Below are 10,707 nucleotides of genomic sequence, written 5' to 3'. Positions count from 1 at the left end.
CAAAGTTAAGTAGGGTCCCTGACCTGTCAACAACTCTGTCACCCATCTAGGGATTTTAATACTTCTTGGCACAAATGTTCCCAACAATAAGACGACTTGTCATACGCAACACTCAGTTCCCTTGTTTAAAGGTCAAACTTGGAGATGGTCAATGTGTTTTCCTGTTTGGTCAACAGTTCCGTTATCCACTAATGGATTCTAATATTATTTGGCATAAGTCTTCCCCATAATGAGACTATTTATCATGCTCAATACGCAGACCCCTAGCTCAAAACTCAAGGTCACACTCTAGGTCAAAGGTCAATAGTGTCTCTGTTTCCTGTCAGGTCCATAACTCTGTCATCCATCAAATGGAGTTTACTATCACTTGGCACAAATGTTTCCCATAATCAGATGATGTGTCATGCACAACATCCAGATCTCCATCTGAAAGGTCAATGTTACACTTGTAAATCAAAAGTCTACATTGATCTTTTTATGTGGTGTGTAAAATCTTTTAGGTCATTTCTCGTTTTCTTTATGCCGCCTCTTCATCCATGCATGGATATTTAAATGAATTTATACATAAGTATTTAACATAATAAGCCCATGTGTCATATCAACCCAATTAAAAATGTTTGGTGTATTGTCTTCAGAATTACTTCCCTATAATATGATAAAGTATTACTTTGCATTTTGCTCTTCTTTTCTCACAAATATAAAAATAAAACGTGATTAAAATACTTCTTTCATATTTATAGATGTTATAAGCGATCAACAACTGTAGATTTTAATATATGCAAATATTAATCCAAACATTGTGTGTTGAAACATAGTGTATATATAGCATAATGTTCATTGACAGATATCAGATCATGAGCTTTTACTGCATTTGAGATGATTATAGTCGCCTTCCAGTAGGGAACTTTGCATTGTATAGCAATACTTCATTCACTTGTTTTATTCTGATATAGTTAGGTAAACCGAAGGATGAAATTGCTCATTAGTTTACATAACATTTTTATTTTGCATATATATAGAGTACCGCTCGTAAATGTGGCGTAAAATGTCACTTTATCATTAAAAATAGTAACAAACTCATACCAGAGGAACTTCAAGTTTAACAGGATATCAGAATCATAAATGGCTTCTTAAAAACCCAAAGTGTTATATTTCTGAATTGGTAAAGATATGGAAAGATCTATGATTCACTTGAGAATATACACTTAAAACAATTTCTATACCTACTGAATAAATGTGTAAATTGTGCAATCTTTATAGTTTAGGCTAACATAAAACAGGGCACTTTGAAAAAGGTTTTCTCTTTACATTGACAGTGTCAAGATTGTTATCATCTGTCGTTGTTAATTCGTTGTTTACATAAATACTATAGTGTATATTCTTTTGTTTTCTTTGGTATGTTTGTTTTGTTTTGCGTATCAAAGTAGTAACCATTTTCCTTCTTCCTTGTCTTCTTTGTGTTCTGTGCAGTCTGGATAATAGCAGCGGGAGCTATGTTACATAATGTACTTACTTAATTTAAACTGAATAAAATAGATTAATGTTTTGTACAACTAGATCAATACAAATACATCGATTGAGATTTCAGTGAGGATCATCATTCTTTCATTCGTCTTAAAAGTCGATGGATTTTCACTTTTTACAGAAGGTAACGTTCATTACATTTTACAATATTTTTAACTGTACCAAGCGAACTGTCAACGTTAATCTTCACTGCTAAACCGTTGTGATAAGCATGGCTGCATACGTATCCGTTCAAGCGATAATCTCATTCTAATAAATTCTTTGAAAATATCTTATGTGTGTTACTAATGCGGAGTGTCTTGTGGAACCTTCAAATTGAATATTCATGTTTCCAGTTAAATATTCATGCTTGCTTTTTTCTACTTTCCCCCAACACCCCGCAATTTTATCTACCCGTATTTTGCATATAATTAAAATGTACTTGTTTTTTTTTGGGATCGATTGTCACACACAATCGATACAACAGGGGGTGGACGTATTTTGTAAGTTGCTGCTTTTAGGCGAGCAAAATGTTGGTTGCAGTTCAAAATGGCGTCTTTTGTTTACTTTTTAACATAACAGAGGACACGTTTTGCAGTGGCAAGTGAGTTTATTATATACGAATTTTCAAACGCTAACGCCCAGTTGGTGGCCATGTAATTTATCTTCACTCGGCTTTTGGTCTTACATGTTTATCTTTGTTTGTGAAAAAGTTATTGAAGGTACAGTGCCAGTTTATAATGACGAGAAATCGTAGCCGTGCATGAACATGTTATTCCTGTACAAAAAGAACACTTTACGGGATGCTTATTGATTTGGACATATACATAAATTTATACTGTAATTGAAGATCTTTATGTGCTACTTCTTAAACCTCCCACTGCAAAAATATTTTGGTAGAAGCAATATTTTGTTGTTTGATGTTGTATACACGACATTTTTGTTGTGTGATTTTTCTACCAGGAATATATATGTAATTACATGTAGCATCATAATTGAAACACAGTTTTCCTACAATATATACAATTAACAACGTAAAAAATGTCAGTTTATAAAAGTTTTCAAATGGTAAAGCTCTTTAATTTCATTCTAATTATGTCGCAAATATTACTCGTTGTTTGTGCATTAATATCATATCTTCACACTGATATAATTAAACATATACTTTCTTCGTGTTTAACTCGCGTTTTTCTGTGCGGAAGTCTTTTGGTCCTACCTAGGGTCAATTATTTGCCTGTAAATGACACTGATGCGTTTAGATCTTACTATGCAGCCAACACGCAACATTGCATTCTTCTTCTTCATTCTTCTTCTTCTTATTATTGTTATTATATTATTTTTATTATTAGATTAGTAGATTTACTCAGCACTCTTTCAGTATGAACACGTTTACATACAGAGGCAGCCATTCCGGGTGCCAAATTCATCCTCTTTCAGTACAGACACAAAGCGATCTGACTACAGCGACACAGCGGGAGAAAGTCCCAGTAATAGAAAGAGAATCATTAATGTGCTTAGTGTGTAGCATCAATACACACGTAGCAGTATTTCATTGGAAGAACAAATACAGACCTCATACTTAGGTGATCTACTCTAAAGAGCATCTCATAATTTCAAGTGCTTGACTGGCATTTCAACCCTGGACCTCTGGATTGAAAAGCAAGCGTTTCACAAATATACCAACGTTTCATTGCATTTATTTCACCAACATATTCATTACCAGACCGGATTATAACATTATTAACGAACCTTTGCGGTAGATTATCAAAATGTAAGTTTCAAAATGACAAATCAATTTCGTTGAATTTTTACTTTTTAATTATCAATCCCATAAATGTGTTTTTTATGAAATATATTTCCTTCCTTATTTAGAAGTATTTTGTTTGAGTAACTAAAAGAAATTAAATGACAGTTCATTGCAGGATGTACAATATTGACATTTCAAAAAAAAATGCTGCATTGCACTTTAGTCCTCAAAGTAATCTGCATTTTTATTTAGGTTCTTTCTATCATGTGTACTTAACTGACTCGTGCATATCATGTGGTGAACATCTGTTCCAAGTTTCTTTAAAATCTTTCAAGCCATCCCCAGCTTTTATTATATTTGGCTGGCTTATCATAGTAGGTTGTCCCCCTTGAAAACTATCCGATAGTCAATATTGGTTTCCATACTGATATTAGTTTGAGCAATAGATTATATAGGAAATTTATTTTCAATGATTAATTTCAAATATATCTGTTGGTTTGTGAATATTTTACCAGATATGTCAGTAAACTTCAGTTTCTTCTTTTCAATTTAATGTGAAAATATTTATTCTAACTGAATATCTTCTTGCTTCCAATTTTGTTTTAAAAGTATCACCATCGCTTATATTGAACATATAGTGAAAAACGCTGAACTTTTCAATTTCTGTTACTTTAGAGGCAAATAAATTATAATTATCAAAGCATGACAATTTATTATCACATATGTAGGTATTCTTGACTTTATAAACAATACAATAATATAATTATAAGTGTAATAGGGTAAAGGCTTCTTGCTTCCATTTTACTTCAAAGTGTATCAAGAAATTAAAAACTTGTGGATTTCTTAAAGTTCTGATGTAACTTAAACCGTGTTAATTTACGGAACTGCATATACCAACAAGTGACGTACGATTCAATATAGTCTTTTGAAATAATAACGTTCATAATTGTCTAATTAGTCAAAAAATTGAAAAAAAAAAAATGAAAAGAACAGAATAGAACAGAGCTTTGATTTTTCACCAAACTGTTTATGAGAACAATACGAATCAATATGAATTACATAATTTCTGACTGAAAACTAAATATCTTTGGAATATTGAAACATTCGACGACAGGAGAAAAACTAATTCAAAGAATAATTTTCTTATGAAGTAGTGTAATTTGCAAGTTTGGCGCTCATTGAAAGCTGGTGAGAGGGGGGAGAGAATGTGTACATTTATTTAAACAAAAGACACTGCATGATTTCCACGATATGCAAAGAAAGGGCGAAATTAACAGACGCGCAATATCATGTCTATTTCTGAAATCCAAGCTTGTAAAAAAAAAAGAAGAAGAAAAAATGGCATGCTTTCCATGCGTTTGCACGGCAGGATTATCTCGTTAGTACGACCTACATTTTTGTCACGGTTTTGTTCGTGGAAAGCATGCAAAATAGCCACCTTTACAGCTAAAGACTTTAGTTTACACGATAAATTTGATTTCATGGTTGAATTGTAAAGTATGTACAAACACATATCTGAATGGCATATATCATTGATTATACAAGTAACTTAGACACTATAAATAAGTAGACAGGGTGAATCAGAGGTAATTGTTTAAAAAAATGAGTTCGGATCTCTATGATACAAAAAAAAAAAACAATGCTGATAAGAAAAATCAGAAATTTGATTCATAATTAAATAGATTCTTTCTTTCTTTGATTTCTATGGAAAACCTTGGGTCAAGGCCAGTTAATAAAATATGTATGTGCGTGTTTGAGTAACATGTATGTTTTTTAAGTTTGTTTAATTGCTCGGGATTTTCGTTGCCATTGCCTGTCAAATACAGTATTGCTTAGTTTATTACTTTATTTTATCATGTTTTAGAGTAAACTTCTAGGCATTAAAGTTAAACAAAAGTACCGTTATATGGACAAGAACAATCAGGCAAAATGGGAATACATGTATCTTCACATAAATTTCGTTTTTCTCGAGGAAAACTATTATGCATTTTTTTGTGGGAAATCTCGTTTATGAAAAATCATCGGATTTCAATGGTTAGCAAGATTCAAAGTTTCAAAAGAAAAGAAAGGAAATTTATTCAAATGTTTTCATTTTCTGTTTCATGACAACACGAATAAGCTGACATAACATTTTGTTTTTAGAGAAATGTTATATATCTTTACAAGAATAATATTTCTATATGAATCTATAAAACAACATGATTTAAATCAAAAACTGGCTACTTGTTGCTTTCTGTGGAGTAACTTGCGAGCTTAATTTCCGTGTATTACCTAGAGCAAAAATTTAGATCAATGCAATATCCACGACAAAGAATATAAATGACACGACTTTAGCTAATCTAAGGGAGGCAATCCAATTTGAAGGGAATTGCTTTAACACAGTCAATAATTAAGGGAGATAATTCTTGCAAATTCTCGTTGAAAGCTGACCATGCAGTTCAAGAGTTACATAGCGGACACAAAACAAAGTCAAATGACCTTTGACCCTTAATTGTGGCCTTGACTTTGAAGCTAGTCATTCAAAACTTGCACTCTGCACATTGTCTCGATGTAGTAAAAGTTTGTGTCAAGTTTCTTTGAAATCCTTCAAGGGGTTCAAAAGTTACAGAGCGGACACGAAATTGCTAACGGACGGAAGGACAGACGGACACCGGCGTCATAACATAATACGTCCCTTCGGACGTATAAAACTGTTACCTTGATGAGCCACCGAATCCACGTGTACTTAGTCATTGTGTAACATTTGAAACGCGTAGCTTTTACACTCTTTTATTAAAGATCACAGAAAAGAAAAAATATCAGAAATTTAGTCAGGTCCCTGTGACCTTGACCTTTGAGCCACTGAACCCAAAATCAACAGGGATCTTACACTAGTAGTACTTAGTCATTAAATAAAGATGGAATGTTGTAGCTGTCATACTTCATTCATTAGAGTCCGAAAACCGTTTTAGTATCCAGGCCAATATGTCCTTTACCTTTGATCGACTGAACACAAACACATACAGGATCCTTCTAAAGTGGTGCTTAGTCGAAATGTCAAATTTGAAAGTTACACCAATTACACTTTGTCACCTTTAGTCCGAAAACAGAAAATGTTGAAGGACGGACAGATGGACGGATAATATCATTCCATAGTTTGTCCCGTTTTGTTTTTTTTAAACTGGCGTATATAAAAAAAATTAAACCAATTACTTTAAGGTATATATAACTTATATATAGTTAGTATATTTAGAGGCTTATGTCCTACATAAAATAAATTAATATAGGGAGATAACCTTAAAGATTATGTGTGGTAAAAGTTATGGTCCTTGTACGCTGCACTTCTTCTCAATGTCCTCTATCATTGAACAGTTATAGTGTAATGCCCTGGACAGTAAAACGTATTAAAGGGACATAACTCAAAAATAGGATAGAGTAATGCTTCGTACGTGTCACACATGTTCACTTGAAAATGATCAAAAGCGTAAGTATTACGTGAAACTTATCATAAGTGCCAGTTTAGTTTTAAATTTCATTCATGAACTCGACCCGGCACGAATATGGACAGATATCAAATAAGGAGGATATGGTTATGTCATGTTGTTGAACTGTCCGTAAGACAGCACGCTCGACTTTTCTCAGTGCTTGACTCTGAATTAGAGATTTGCCAGTAAAAACTTTATAAAACATTAACGAAAAAAAAAAACTAAATTAAAAAGGAACATAACTATGTCAAAATTCAAATCAGAGTAATGGGGATTGTTTCTCCTGGTGTAGACTTTGATAGTGAATTTCAAGTAAAAAACTTTGATAGTTACAGAGATATCTGAATTTATCAAAAACTTTAAGTTAAAAATGGGCATAACTCTGTCAAAATTCAAATCAGAGTTATATGGGTTGTTTCTCCTTGTATAGACTTTGATAGTAAATAATTATTTAAAGTTTCAGGTCAAAGGCTTTGATAGTAACAGAGATATTTCACTTTACCAAAAACTTTAACAAAAAAAATCGAAGTTAAAAAGGGGCATAACTAAATCAAATGTTCTTCATCAAAATCAAACTGTTTCGATGGAAATAAGGAATATATTATTGTCTTTTTAATTTCTATATGGTACCTAAATAGATAGACTACAACGGCTGCAGATTGGCGTCATCAAACCTTTCTATATGTCTGCTCCCCCGGACGACAGTAATTAACTATCTGATCTTCAATATCAGAAATTAAAATTGTACGAACAGTCAGGAGAAATGCATAATATGTTTTGTTGCTTTCACTAGTACTGGTGAGAACCACATTACATTTAGTATTTTAAATTTAACACTTTTAAATATTTCTAATTGCCAATCTTTATATTGAATTGTAGACTTCAAGAAGACATCTCGGTAGAACAATCACACAACAAAAATGTCTTGTATAAAACATCAAACAAAAATAAAATGTTGCTTGTACCAAAATATTTTTGCAAGGGGAGGTTTTAGAAGTAGCACATAAAAGTCTTCAATTACAGTATAAATTTATGTGTATGTCCAAATCAATAAATATCCCGTAAAGTGTTCGTTTTGTACAGGAATTACATTTTCATGCACGGCTACGGTTGTTTTTCGTCACTATAAACTGGCACTGTACCTTCAATAACCTTTTCACAAACAAAGATAAACATGTAAGACCAAAAGCCGAGTGAAGATAAATTATATTGCCACCAACTGGGCGTTATTGTTTGAGAATTCGTATATAATAAACACACTTACCACAGCAAAATGTATCTTCTGTTATGCCAAAAAGTAAACAAAAGACGCCATTTGGAACTGCAACTAACATTTTGCTCGCCTAAAAGCAGCTACTTACAAAATACGTCCACCCCCTTGTACAATGTTAACAGTGTAGAAATTCCTTACGGCGGACCGAACAAAAGTAGTGTCATATACAAACAAGTAGTTCCATGCCATACATTTAGCCAGCCATCAAAATATAATTATTTTGGCATGACGGTATTTTCAGCTGTCGAACGTCTAAACAATACAAAATTTTAACGTGATTTTCAATCAGTATGATATACATTTCTGTTGTTTTTTTCTGACTGCAGTAACATATTAATGCGCGAAAACTAGGTCACCGGACAAACCTACAGAGGTAAGGTAAGGGAAGGTACCCTGCTACAGTAGATATATATTACTGACATTGTTACTGCCCCGCTTAGCAAATAAGAAGGGAATAAACATACATAATGATACGTGCATAAAAAGAGATAGGAGTAAAACAAATAAAAAATTAGTAATTGACAGTCAGATATTGTGACAAGTGTATGACAAAATCTTGTCCCTTGAGTAAAAGTACTTGTGTCCCAAACTACCGAAATAAAGGTGTAGAATGGGGAAAAATTGGCCTGAAAGGGTCATACACAGTACCACACCCGCATCTGTCATTTACCATATTATCACACAAATAAGAGCAATCGGTTAATTTAAAAAGTATTGTAATCTATTAAATAGCTGCTGTAAAATTGTAAGACATATTTTTGATAATATTATATATACTATCATGTATGACAAGGTTTGAAATAAACATACGACAGCTAAAAAATCATAAAGCATAAAAAATAGTAACTATTAATACTTAATAATAAATAGTTGGAATAGATTACTTTGAAGATTACAGCTAGCCTAAAAAGAGTTGTAAGTATTTTGTAGCGATTTTGATGGAAATATTCATAAGATTTTATTGAACTGAAAAAAAGCCCGTTTGAGAAAGCCAGGGAAATCGTTAAATCAGATTCAGAGAAAAAATAACGGGAAACGAGTCTTTGTCTGACTGTGATGGTGTGTAACATTTTTATATATTCAGTTTATCATTTTTGTCTGTGTCTTCCTTGATCTTGTTCACTGTTCTGATTTTTAAGACGTTATTTGAAGATTACAGCGAGAAGGAATTGTATGTATTATTTGTAACGATTTTGATGGAAACATCGATAAGATTTTATTGAACTGAAAAAAAAAACGTTCGAGAAAGCTAGGCAAATAGTTGAATTAGATTCAGAGAATAGTAACAGGAACCGAGATCGGTTTAAAATCTTTGATTGTGATGGTGTGAAACAGATTTATTTATTAGTGGCACCATATGACCTTGTCTATTGAGTACGACGTTAAATCCAAATCAGTCAATTTTCACCATACAATCAATCCTATGGGCAAAACCAATAACTTTTATTTGACGTTTAAATTTTCAGTTCAGTTTTGTTAAACTCTACTTCTCGATTACCATTCAAGATACTGCTATGATACTTCATAGGATAGTTGAACATAATAACTGAATGCATAAGGCAAGCACATGCGTTCCTATACATGGCCGCAGCGAGAGACTACATTTTACCGAGGCAATTGAGTATGCGCGTTTGCTCTTGGTTGTTAGGTAAATTTGAGTGGTAAAGGCAAAGCGCCGACAGGGGTGTGTCCCATCCTCCCCCATAGGAGGGTTTGTGGGGGGCTCCCACAAGCATAAATAGGATATATGATATGAAAAACACACTTTGGTGCGCTGTTATTATATAAAAGAGACAAAATACCCGTTCACTCTTCTTGATGAAGCTCATACAAGAACAATTAAATGTAAAAATGTTCAAACAATTTTACCTACAAAGTTCCGTCTAATGTTGCTCTCATGCTGAAAAGGACATCAGTTTTCTATGAAAAAAGTTCGTCTTTCATACAGCGACAAGGATGATGCTAAAACGACTCCATCAGTATAATTCACCACAGAGATGAGCAGAATGCGTTTTAATAAATTGTTTGTGACGTAAAATTAAAATAAAGCTTCATTAGGTTGAAAAGAACATTCAAATAGATATTAATTAATGATTACAGCATAAATGAAGTTTCATCAATTGATCACAATACCACATGTCCACGCGGCATTACCTATCGTCTGCATATGACGCTTCAACAGCAACTTTGCGCTTAATATTCTTCAAAATAAGTGAAACTAAACCGCACCATTGTCCACCGATAAGATTTTGATAAAAATGAAATAAATATAAACTAAAACGATAAATCATTTATTTTCAAATGCTTTTGCTTTTGGCACCATCAATTTCATCGGTTTATTTTAAATCTAAACCATGCTTTGAAATAAGATTAGGTTTGGAAAAAAATTGAATTTATATTGTAGGAAATAAAACATAAAATAGAAAGAAAGCTACAGTTGTCTGCGTAAAATAATCCAGAATAGTTTAGGTATAAACCATTTTGTGACCAGACAAATAATAATAATAATATATAAAAATAGAGTTCTCCAAAGATTACCTTGACCTTGGAGCCAGGCGTCTTGGTCTTGCGTATGACGCATCAACTCATTATAAGGAACATTTGTGCCAAGTATTTTTTTAAAATCCCTTGGAAGAATGGCTGAGTTATTGACAGGACAAGAAACAGACCCTGATTACCTTTGACTTCTAAGTGTGACATTGACCTTGAAGCTAGGGATC

This window comes from Mercenaria mercenaria, unplaced genomic scaffold (genome assembly GCF_021730395.1).
Source record: "Mercenaria mercenaria strain notata unplaced genomic scaffold, MADL_Memer_1 contig_2855, whole genome shotgun sequence".
NCBI classification, from domain to species: Eukaryota; Metazoa; Mollusca; class Bivalvia; order Venerida; family Veneridae; genus Mercenaria; species Mercenaria mercenaria.
The sequence above is the reverse complement of the archived record's forward strand: the minus strand, read 5'-3'. Positions refer to the sequence as shown.